This window comes from Ambystoma mexicanum, chromosome 6p (genome assembly GCF_040938575.1).
Source record: "Ambystoma mexicanum isolate Mex_15411 chromosome 6p, UKY_AmexF1_1, whole genome shotgun sequence".
In the NCBI taxonomy this organism is placed as follows: domain Eukaryota; kingdom Metazoa; phylum Chordata; class Amphibia; order Caudata; family Ambystomatidae; genus Ambystoma; species Ambystoma mexicanum.
The window spans coordinates 616,546,638-616,556,481 of record NC_090935.1 but is presented as its reverse complement, the minus strand read 5'-3'; the positions used below and the strand labels follow the sequence as shown (position 1 = coordinate 616,556,481).

Here is a 9,844-nt window from a genome sequence, read left to right as displayed (position 1 = left end):
CATTGAATTGGGAAAAAACGCATCTTGCCCCTTAATACTTCCTCTCCGCCCAACACCCACAAAGACACCATCAAACAGGAAAATAGAAAAGCGACAAGTGCAAATTCCTATAAGAATTTTTCTTTTGCAGTTTGTGGAAAAATGCCGTGCATGACTCAGCTACCCCACCCCACAAAAAAAGAAACCATTAGCACCCTGGCCATTATACTGGCATACTAATGGAAATAATCTAAGGAGTGACAGGATCTACAAGGTGGCAACAGATATTAGCTCTCCACAGGCTTGGGTCTTTTAACTTAGAATGCAGGCCATTGTCACCAGTTACAGCCCCCACACTCCCACAATTACTGACTGAAAACAAATTGGCATCAGGATACCCACAGGGAGAAATACGCTTTCAAATCCTGCTTCTATAAAAGCAATAAATTACAATAATTTAAAGAAAGTGGACAGTGTACCAAATGGTAGTGCTGAAAGGCTACTTCTATTACGCTCCACTACTTTTAGGTAGAATTCTTTAAATATACATATATATTTTTTTTTTTAAAACACACACAAAAGACCCAAACATTGTCCATAATATTTTAATACTTGTCATTTTTAAATACTGGTTTTAAATTTTTGATTGCAACATGAAAGAACCAACCTGTTTAATCAATTGTTTAAACATCATCGGGATCATAAAGCTATTTTGGAACAAACAGTAACCACAGTCTACACACTCTCAGGGTACGTAAACATACGATTAATTTGCGTCTGTAGATGAAAAGAATTCCAAATACAGAAATATCCGTACAACTGCTGCCCAAAATATTAGTAACAATTCTTATTTTATAAATTTGATTAAGTTGCAGAGAATAAACATGTTTACTGAAAAACTAGCCCTGCTCAGTGGAAGGTCGCAGCCGTTGCCTGCATTGTAAGAACAGAGTGATCTTTACAAAATTGATCTAAGCAAGTTTGTTACAGTGAATAATACAATTTAAACCGTAGGTCCCAATTAAAAAGAAAAAAAGAAATGCCCCAATCTATGATCTGGTCAAAGTAGACCAGCTGTTACCTTAAACCTGATAGCATTTTTATTAAGACAAAGAAGCATTATATGGAAGCTGCACACAGTAATCAGTGTTTTAATCAAAGCCAGAGCCTTCAAGTAGTCTTGCATCTGCAGACCTTTTTGTAACCACCATTTTCCCAAAGCAAATCAAAGTTGTGTAGAACATCCCAATTTCTGACCATGCAACCATTGCAAAAAATCCACTATCATTAAAAGAAAAGATGCTTCCGGTAGATTACAGGCAGCAATACTTTCACATGTGCTTCAAGGCTCCAATAGGAAAATAAAAATTAAAGAGTGAGGCATTGCAAAGAAAATCAGAGGTATAACAATAGAGGTAAAGCTAGGAAAGTTAAACCACCAAGTCTGCAGGGAATAATTTCCAATGGATGCTTTTAAAATTCCACAATGTTTGGAAAAATAATTGATTTTGCAAATAATCAATGCATATTCACAAATTGAAGCATTTCATATTCCACACAATGGCAAAGTATTATGCCAAACAGTTTAGGTACTGGTCAGGGCTAATCAGTACAAAGAATAGTTTTTGTCTAAAAGTAATCTGCATTCTTTACAAATAGTTCCTTTAGTGTAATAATTTTATTTACAGTATAATTGCAAAAAGTACATTACATTAAGTGCAAATGCAACTAATGATATGAATAATCATATACTGCTTGTAAACTTCCCATATCTTTTGAAAAAATGAAGACTTGCAAATTAAAGTGGAAACTGATATGCCAGTTATCGAGTAGAGAATGGCAAATGATCGAACAAACATAAATCTTCTCCGTATGTAATCAACTTAAGATGCCTTTTAGTGTTGTTTAATGAGACTATTTAAGCTGATTGGTAAAGAATAGAGATTTGAGGTATATTAAGGAATTGATTTAAACACTAAAATGCTCAAAGTTGTTGATCACATGTACAGCAATATTCTGTCCTATTTGCAAAACTAGCTTCACAAAATAGGCACTTTCCACATTTTAGAATCAAATACAGATTTTACTGCAATAGGGCATAGTACATGCAGATAAATTGAAGATTAAATAAAAATGTCATTTGGAAAGGTAAGAGTGAAATGTGTAAGTGTGCACCATTGTGTTACTGTTGGACAAGTGCACCACCAGATACAGAATAAATACTTAGAAATATGTCGGTTTCAGCTTTGAGAATGACTACTTTGAATCTACCATTTCAGTTCTTAATTTTTACCATCTGGAAGCGGACTTTATCTAGTTCATATATACATATTTTAAAGTTTGATTCTTTTTTAAAAAGAACTTACTGACACAGCAAGAGATCTGTAAGACTGATGAAGTCAGTGGAAAAAATGATTAAAATCTGTAATCCTTTCCAGTCTAGGACATTCACATAGTATCCTACAAGGACACCGATTTGTGCTTGTCCAAATATACGTTTTCTCAGTGCTGTGCATGCACAATCTGTTTACATAAAATGTACTAGATTAAACAAGAGAAACTGTCTGCTCTAGATGTACACACTGAATTACTTTCTCCAAGACTGGCTCTAATAACTAAAATGTTTTACAACTTTAGAGCCATCTATCAAGATTGCTGTTCATCAAGAAATATTAAATTGCACCTTCGCTCAAGTTCACGACTACATACAGCATCTGTCTACCACAACAATGTTTTCAAACAATCCACTTTTTCAAGATTTTGCTTCCCAGGCCGTTGCTTTCCCACATCAAACTGAAATCAATCTTGAAATCTCTGGATCATGTTTTAATAGCACATATTTTGTATCAGATTTCACAACTAAAAAATACAATAGAAATATAAAGATTTCTGGAAAAAATAAAGCTTTTCACAGATTGCTCCTTCAGAGCCAGAAGGCCTTCATAGGAGTATGATGAGAACAAGGCAGAGTAATCTGTCATTGACAGCTCTCAATAATTACTTTGAGAAATTTTACATAAAGTGATCCATTTTAGAAATAAGAGGAAAGCAATGAAATCAATGATTATACATTATACAAAGCAAACAAAACATGTCAAATCTTCTCCTAGAGTTTACTGCAGACCTGGAAAAAAGGCCAGTGAACATTTTGTGCACATACGTTTTTGTGCTCTTTACACATGCACAAAAATAGAAAATATTTTGTAGCTTTAATGCAGGGCAACAGTAAAAAGAGCAATTTGCACATATTATAAAATTAAAGCATTAACCCACAGTTTTTTGCTTTTCAAGTAAAGGAAGCAAAATAAAAAAAATACAGCCATGAACATGTGTTCATAAATGTATTTCCAGCTGTACACCAACTCAACACAGGGAGCAGAAGATCGTGTTAGATGTTCAGGTGCTTGGGATTTATTTCACTTCAGGGCACTTCTAGGACATGGGCCGGTAAAAAGGCTGCAGACCCTATGTTCCAGCTTGGAGCTTTCATACTGGTCGCTTCCTCCAACATGGAATGTTCGCACAGTATTCTTTTGAATGACTAAAGACAGAAATATAGAGTTAAACCACCAACTACATGAAAATAAAATGATGCAGCAAAAAACACAAATGAACAAGTTACTTTCCTCTGATAATGTTTTTGCTGATGGACACATTTTCACATATATTGCTCTTATGATGCAATACTTCTTGTGAAAGACTAGTTTGGAAATATTTTCAATGGCTACCAGGGGGGTGTGCATATAGGTGCAGACATCAGAACATCACTGGTACCAAACAGGACATCCAATTTACTTAGAGGGGAGTCGCACAAATGGGATGACTTCCATTCCATACATTTTCACTGCTCTCAAAGGCAGAAGAATGCTACTAATGTCTTGGGTTATGAGCTATCCCCCAAGAGTGTTAGGGCAGGAAGATCACTAAATATGCAGGAGAAACATCTTTTAATCTATACCATTCTTTCTCATCTGTGATTCACAAAACAGTACCAACACAGAAGGTGGTAGGAAAGCATGGAACCAGAATATTCAGGGGATGAAGCCAGAACAACCAAAACGGTTGTCCTTTCTGCTAGGAAAACCAGGCAATGTATGGCAAATGTGTGATCGGATGCCCATGTGACGCCTGAGAAAGATCTGTGAGGTGTTTCCGTTTAGGAAGCCTGTGCACTCAATGTGCACAAAAACACAAGGGCATCTTTCTTGCACCCCATACCATAGCATACCCCAAATAAGGACAATCCAGAAAGAATCTATTTGGGGGACAGCTTTCTGTACAAGCGCCAGCAAAATGCAAAAAGCCTCAGTTCAGATGACTTGGATTATGACAGATTGTTTAGGATCAGAATTATTAAATTCCATCTTGACCAGGGAATGGCAAGGAGGCGAGAAAAATACTGGTAGATCCATTTTCTATGTCAAATGGAATTCCAATAAGACTTAAAGCACTAAAGTGCGTCAAACCCACAGGATAACATTTCCTTCAGTGAATACAAGAAAATAAAAAATTACTCACCTTCGAGAATATTTCTTTGGATGAATAAATTCTTCCACCAGCAGATCCCTCCTCGGGTGCAAGTCCGACTACAGAAACGTTTTCAGTCATCACAAGTCGCACTGTGGGCTCCGAATTGGCACCCATGACTTCCAATGTAACCTCATGGGTGATGTATATGGAGACCCAGTTCCACCCATTTTCACTCACACACAGAGGTTGAGGAACCACCTAACTATGTCAAAACGCACTCCACATTAGGGGTAGGAGAGAGCGGGATGCCAAATGTCTGGGAGGAAGGACCAATTCATCAGAAATAACATGATAAATAACCAGAAAATTAATCTTCTGACACCTTTGAAAGTCAGACACAAACTTGTGTAGGAAGGATGCTCCCATCCACAAAATCAGTTCCTCCTTGGGGAAGGCTGGGTATGGAGGCCTGACAGAAAGCACCAGGAGTATACTCTCCATTCGTTCAACCAGGAAAAGTCCCTTAAGGGTCAACAACCTCAAAGGGCACTCATTTCCTGACAATTTTCACTTGTGGGAGACCCACAGACCTCGGTTTGGGGTGTTGGCAACAACATTCTGTCCCATGAAAACATTCTCCAGAATCCACGACCGCAGTCACATTGTTTCCCTGCACAGTGCCAGCTACCGCATACCACCATTCCTGAAGTAATGCATGGTCACATTTGTCGGTCAATTTGGACTTGCTTGCCCCATACATGGAAGAAAAGCAACCAGAGTCAGCCTGAGAGCCTTCAGCTCCAGGAGTTCAATGTGCTCCATATGCAGTTCAATTCTCCAGCTGATCACCACTGCAGCTCAGAGACGCATCTTTGATTGTCAACTGCAGCCTCTGTTGCAGAAAAGGCTGTCTCACTTAGCAGATTGTTTGAGGGTCCACTGCAGCAGATCCCATCACACTGCTCAAAACCTGTAAAGGTCTGCCATGATGCCCTAAAATAGACCACAGAGGGCAGCTCCCCCGTGGATCAATCTCATGCACAGCTGAGCCTCTGGCACCGGAAATATGTTGAATAGGAATGGCTGGGATACTGCTGTTGTACTGAAAAAGCTGCACCATCTAAAAGATGTTGACACATGGTCCACGAGAGGAAAGAGCCCAAGCATATGTCAGAACACGCCTGACCAAAGGGGCCATATTAGAAGCTGTGACCTAGGACCTTTTGAAGTTGAGGGTAAAAACAAAACCTATGCAACAGATGACCAATGTGGTACAGGTGCGCCGACTACCTCTGGAGAGCATGATCAAATCAGCCAGTCATCCAGACAAGCAAGGACATGAATAGGTCCCTTCCTGTGACAGATACCCACCATATTTTATACACAAAATTAAAAGAGGTACCCACGCTAAAGACAGTCCTAATTACTGTCAGTTATTTCAGTTGAATCCCCATATTAATACAAGGTATTTGCTTTCACAAGAAAGTCACAGGAATGAAATCCAAAGAATAAGACCTAAGAGTACAGACATAACATTTATTATTCAAAACACACGGTTATTCAAATGACATTCTTGCAACCATTAAAACAAGGAAAAGTTATGAAGCAAAACATTTATCATATGTACATAAATACACCCAAAGGAGTGTACTCAAAGAATAGTCTGGGTAGTTTTCCATAAGCTTAATTCAGTGAGAGTATTTTCCCAGGAATCAAATTGTTCCTGTGGACTAATAATTACCAGGGTGTATAGAAAATTACCCTGGTAAATAGAACAAGTTAATTCTTACCTTGTAACGTTCTTTCGACGGGATGTTCCTCCGACGTATTCCTTATCTTTGATAATACGTTTCCAGCTTGCTGGCCTCGGAAATTTTTTCTGTAGAGGGCGCTGCGCGTCGACGTCCGCTGAGTCGATGTCCCTCGACGGCCACCGTATCGGCGCCGACGTCATCATGCCCATAGCTAGCCACGCGCTGCGTCCATTGCTCAGTTCCGTTTTGTAGCATAAGAAAAGTCATGCCTGAATTGGTTATTGACCTTGAAGGAGCATAAACTGCAACCACAAGGGAAGTATCACTGCAGGGATGGATGGGAGGGGCAATAAGGAATACGTCGGAGGAACTTCCCGTCGGAAGAACGTTACAAGGTAAGAAGTAACTTCTTCGAAGGGATTGTGTCCTCCGACGTATTCCTTATCTTTGATAGACTCCCATAGCAGTGGCATGTAATTGGAGGTGGGAGTGAGAATGTTATGTATCCCTTTAGGGATGGACCGAATGTAATACGGCCTTGCCAAATCTGATCTCTTGAGTAGTGGAGGAATCCAGATTGTAAAATGTTGTGAATGTATGTGCGGACGACCATGTGGCAGCCACATATATTTCTCAGACCGCTACCCCTCTTTGGAGAGCCGAAGAGGCTGCGATGCCCCTGGTTGAATGAGCCCTGAGATTTTGGGGTGGCTCTTTCCCTACCAGTTTGTAAAATTCCACAATGGCCAAAATAATCCACCTGGAGATGGTTTGTTTTGTTATGGGTAGTCCCAACTTGTGACCTGAGTATCCTACAAACAGTTGGTCTGCTTGCCTGATCCTAGCCATTCTGCTGATGTAAAAGCCGAGAGCTCGTTTTGGGTCCAGCCTATGTAGCCTTTCCTCCTCTTTCCCCGGATGGGGAGGAGGGTAGAACGAAGGTAAGGTAATTTTCTGAGTAATATGAAATTCAGAAACCACCTTTGGGAGGAAATTAGGCTTCACCTGTAGGACAACTTTGTCCTTGTGGAAGATTGTATGTGGGGGTTTACAGGAGAGAGCTTGTAGCTCCCTCACCCACCCTCCTAGCAGATGTTAGTGCTACCAATAGGACAGTTTTAAGCGTGAGAAATCTCAGCGCACAAGAGTGAAGTGGTTCGAATGGAGTGCCCATTAGGAAGTTTAAGACTAAATTTAAGTCCCATAAGGGAACCTGGAATGGTTTTGGAGGATACACATTAGTTAATCCCTTGAGAAATTGTACCACTAGAGGAAGTTTGAAATACGATGGTTCCTCCGCAGTGCGCTTGAAGATAGAAAGTGCGACATAGCCTTTACAGTGCCAACTTGAAGGCCTGAGTTTGCCAAGTAGAGTAGAAACGATAACACCGTTGGTGTACCACATGAAAAAGGGTCGATATTCTCTTCCCTACACCAGCTGCAAAATTTGTTCCAACGGCAGCGGTATAAAGACTTTGTTGCTGGCCTTCTGGCCGAAAGCAACACCTCCATGACGTCATCAGGGAGATCCCAATCCTTGTACCTCACCCTTTCAGAAGCCAAGCGTGAAGGTTGAGGGTTCTGGTGTCAGGATGGATGGAGAACCTGACCTCGCTTCTGCGAGAGAAGATTCTCTTTGAGTGGAAGACGGATTGGAGGACAGATGGACATATCTAGAAGGTCCGGGTACCACGTTCTCCTGGCCCAATCCGGGGCAATTAGGATCATGGTTTTCCGGAATCTTCTCAACCTCCTGATCATTTGAGGAATAACAGGGACTGGTGGGGAAGCGTAAAGGAGTGGAAACTCCCAGTCCACTACGAACGCGTCTCCTAGAGCTCCTCTCGGGGGAAATTCCCTTGAACAGAACAGATCGCACTTCCTGTTGGTGCTTGTGGCGAACAGATCCACCTGAGGGGTTCCCCAAAGGGCGAAGATCTCTTGAAGGACTTCCTGAGCTAGCACCCACTCGTGGGAGACTGCTCTGCCTGCTCAGAGCGTCCGCTGTCAAGTTCTTCTCTCCGGCTAGGTGGACTGCCGATAGAGAGATTCCTTCTTGGATTGCCCAAAACCAGAGCTGCATCGCCTCTCTGCACAGTGGCAGTGATCCTACGCCTCCTCTTTTGTTGAGGTAGTGCATGGCCACCGTGTTGTCCGTCATTATCAGGTCATTTCTCCCCTGTACTGATGGCAGGAAAGCTTTCAGCGCTAGTCTGATTGCTCTTAGCTCCAATAGGTTGATGTGGAGTCTGGACTCAGATGGAGACCAACGACCGCTGATGGTCAAGTCGTTGGCATGGGCTCCCCACCCCGTGAGTGAGGAGTCTGTGACTACTGTTATCTCTGGCCATGGTTGCCAAAACAGTTCTCCTTTCAAGATGTTCCCTGGATAGGCCCACCATTGAAGGTCGCGGGCTACCTTGTCCGGAATCCGGAGGAGATCTGTCATTCTCCCTGAGAATTGCGACCACTGACTTCTCAGTGCCCACTGAAGAGATCTCATTCTCAGGCGAGCCTCTGGCACAAGGAAGATGCAGGATGCCATGAGGCCTAGCAACCTCAAAAAGTCGAAGGCTGGGAGACGTTGGGCATTTTGAAACTTGGTGACTATCTGTAGAATATCTTGAGCCCTCACCTCTGGTGGCGAGGCTTTTCCCAGGGAAGCGTCCAGGACCGCTCCAATGAACTGGAGTCTCTATGATGGTATCATCTGTGACTTCTTTAAATTGAGGGAGAAGCCCAGTTTGTGAAGGAAGTGGCAGACATAATCTAGCTGGGCCTGGGCCTGTTTCGAAGATACAGCCCTGATCAGCCAATCGTCCAGGTAGGGGTAGATGTGGATCCCTTCCCTCCTTAGACTCGCCGCCACTACCGACATCAGCTTGGTGAAGACCCTCGGGGCGGAGGTCAGCCCAAATGGCAGAACTCGAAATTGATAATGAGAGTCTCCAATTGTGAACCTCAGGTATTTCCTGTGTGAGATGGATTGGCACATGGAAATAAGCATCCTGAAGGTCCAGAGATACCAGCCAGTCCTGGAGCTGGAGGGCCTGAAGGATCTGAGAGAGAGTTACCATCTTGAACTTGTCCTTCCTGAGAAACTTGTTCAATTCTCGTAAGTCCAGGATGGGTCTCAGTCCTCCGTACTTCTTTGGTATGAGAAAGTAGGGGGGAGTACCAGCCCTTGTACCTGTCCGCTACAGGTACCGGTTCTATGGCACCTTTCTCTAGCAGGTCTATAATTTCCTGCAAGAGGAGCGGATCTGGAACTTTTAGAGAGCTGTTCCCCGGTGAATGACTGAGGGATGTGTAGAAAGGGTAGGCAGTAACCCTGGGCAACTGTCTCCAATGCCCAAGCATCTGACATTATAGCCTGCCATTCCGTCAGATGGTGAGTTAACCTGCCCCCTACAGGTTTATTGTGTGGAAAGGCCTCAGAGTGGTTTGGGGGCGGCTGATGCAGATGCCGAGGCTAAAGAGGCACCTGCTGCGGCCTTAGTACTTTTGACCCGTCCACCTCGGGTGGATCTCCTTTGGCCTCTTTGAGCCGGCTGTCCTCTGCCTTTCCTGAATGCGGAATAGTAGCAAAAGGACTTTCCTCTCCCAGAGGTTCCTAAGGGTCGAAAAGGAGTTTGGCGGAT

The 9,844-nt window shown here is 42.6% G+C and overlaps 1 protein-coding gene across 2 annotated transcripts in view; it reads right to left on the bottom strand.

The window, feature by feature from the left end:
- Nucleotides 1-568: 568 nt before the first annotated feature.
- CERT1 (ceramide transporter 1) overlaps nt 569-9,844 on the bottom strand; it is a 1,636,484-nt gene continuing 1,627,208 nt past the window's right edge. Inside the window, exon 17 of one of the 2 annotated variants that reach the window (XM_069627469.1) lies at nt 569-3,520. The gene's annotated coding sequence lies outside the window, so the exon portion shown is untranslated. The remainder of the gene's footprint in view (nt 3,521-9,844) is intronic. The other variant, XM_069627468.1, reaches the window with a different exon arrangement.